We start from the raw sequence: 2,870 nt of genomic DNA on the forward strand, positions 1-2,870 counted from the left end.
TCGCACCAAATAATTATGGATGATATTTAAGGAAAACGCAGCTCCTATTTAATGCCGTGGGTGGAATATTCCAGCATGGGTGGGATACTGGAAAACCCCTGCCTAGGATTAGATACTTTAAACCAGAGTGAATCAATCAAGCAATTAGTCTGAAAGAGGCTTAAAATGCCCTGCCGTGACTGGGACCGTCTGGATTGAGGCATCAAGGAGCAAAGTGGAGAAACTGCAAGTTAAAAATGCAGAAAGCGACTCCTAAATTCTGCAAAACACAGGGGAACAAGCAGTGTAGAAGGGTTTGGGTTGGAAGGGAGCTCGAAAATCATCTAATTCCAAACCCCTGCATGAGAAGGGACACCTCTCCGGTGGAGGTGTAAAAAATACCCCAGAAATCACAGCTCCATTAAAAAAAAAAAAACAAAAAAAACACCAAATCCAGGTGCTCATGGAGATTTAAGTCTGGGAATCTGTTCTTTGTGGGACCAGCTCCAAGGCTTTAGTCATTAGGAATGACTAAATTAAAATGTGGTCTTAGTTTGAGAGGCTTCAGAGGAGCTGGAGACAAGGATTTATCGTTGCTAATTGTTTAAAATTAAGACTTTTGAGCCTAATTTGGGCACAGATTCATTCTCTCTAGTGATCACCTCAGTTAAAATGGTTAAAACATGGCTGGTTAGGATAAAAATTACCCCACCTGGAGAACCCTAAACTTGGAATTTTGGCCCAGATCTAAGCCTTATTCTTGGAATAATCCACATTGAAGCTTTGATTTCTTTGAGGCTCATTGCAGGGAAATATTGTTTGCACTTTGTGTTGGGGTTGAGAATTTCTTATCAGCAATTTGGAGTTCTGTAATCTCTGCCCCAGAGAAAGCTCACACCCAGCAAGACATTTAAACCCCTGGCTGAATTGAAACACTTGAGAAGTCAAAAAAATCCCACTGGAAAATTGAAACATTTCATCATTCATGATATTTTCTTTGTCAGTTTAGATAAAAGTCACACTTCCTCTAAGGGAAAGGTTTCATCCGTGACAGCTTTTGACCAGCTCTGTGAAAAGGGGTCCTCAAAGGGAGCAGAAGCTCAAAAGATAAAACCAAATTATTGCAGCCCGATTTTATCAGTTATTCAATGAAATTGTAAATTTTTTTCTCAGTAGGTCAAAACTGATCAGTTTAACTGATCTGGAGCTTTAAAACAGCAAATTTTGAGGGGATTTTTATGGTCTTTTTTTGTTTAATTTTGACTTTTAATCTCCACTGCTCTAATTAGCACTTCAAGACATGATGTGATCATGACTTGCATCTCCTGACATGATCCTAAATCCTTGTGGCTGCATGAAAACGACAGGGAATGGTCCCTGGATCTTGATCCTTCTTGAGCCATAACCAGGAATTGATTTGTAAAGTGAAAGCTGGGCTAAAATCACACCAAGATCTTTTTTCTAGAAGTTCAAATTGTTGTGTTTGAGGGTACAAAAACTTCTCTTTCAACAGCTGTGACTTCATCAGGCTTCGCATAAAGCCCTGATTAACCTTGACCTGATTTCACTGATGATGTCCCTGCTCATTTCATTGTGTTTGGACTAAAAGACCTTTACACGTCCTTTCCCACTCAAACCATTCCATGAATCTGTTTCCAAAGGATTTCACAATTCAATGATTCCCTGCACCAGCACTGATTGCCAGGCTGAGATAATTAAACTAGGGTAATTAAATGAGGGAAAGCAACTTTGCCTCAGCACAGAGGTGGCAAAGCAGAGCCATTGGAACATCCCCAAAAGTCCCACCTTGTCCCTCTGAAACAAGGTTTGTTTTTCCCTGGATTTTCACCCTGCCATTATCTCTTGGCTGTTTCTGTGAAGAAAATGTCTCTGTTAAAGGCACTTTGTTTCTGTGGAGCTGAAAGAAGGTGGTGGTTCTCAACCTGAAAAATATTCCATGAAGCCAATGATTCTGTTCCCAAAATAGCCCCCAGGAGCTGCCGTGCAATGGATTACTCAGCATTTTAAACAGAATCCTTTTCACAGGAAAGGAAGCTCCAGTAAATCCAGCAGCCCCTCTTCCCTGAAAGCTTATGCTAAACCAAACTCCCTGCTGCACACACCAGAATTCCTGGGATTGCCTCTTGCAGGGGATCAGACACTTTGGGAGATAAAATTCCCGGAGCTGCAGTCTCTGATACAATCAAGCCTTTTTCCACGAGTTTCTTGGTACAGAAGAGCTGAGTCTTGGCTGTACTGACCCATCCAAGAATAGCTTCCAGAGGATGGGAGGAGTGAAAACCTGGCAAAAATGGCTTTTATGTCACTCATCCCCCATGGCTGTGGCAGCAAGGGACATGTCAGGACAAACGCCAAGCACCACAAACCTGCTCACGGCTCTGTCTGGGTGAAAATCTATTTTTTGCTGCAGATGAGAGATGTTAGGGCAGGCCTGGGATCCAGGGATGTGTTAGCACAGAGTCAGAAATAGGATCCACCTTTTTTTTTTTTTTTTGACATATCCTCATTATAGGCTGTTGGAAAGGGGCTGGAATGTGCCCAGTGGGAAGGGAGTTGAGGGTTTTGGTCAACAGAGACTGAACACAAGCCCAGGTGGCCAAAAATGCCAAAGACATCCTGGTTTGTATGGGAAGCAGCAGGAGAAGGGATTTTCCCCCTGTGCTGGGCAGTGCTGAGGCCACACCTCAAATCCTGGGGTCAGTTTGGTCCCCTCATGAGCAGAAGGACATTGAGGGGCTGGAGCATGTCCAGAGAAGGGAACAGAGCTGGGGAAGGGTCTGGAGAACTCCTGAGGGAGCTGGGAAGGGGCTGAGCCTGGAGAAAAGGGGGATCAGGGGGACCTTGTGTTCCTGACTTGGAAAAAAGCACAG

Source organism: Lonchura striata, chromosome 2 (assembly GCF_050655825.1).
Source record: "Lonchura striata isolate lonStrDom1 chromosome 2, ASM5065582v1, whole genome shotgun sequence".
Taxonomy (NCBI): Eukaryota; Metazoa; Chordata; class Aves; order Passeriformes; family Estrildidae; genus Lonchura; species Lonchura striata.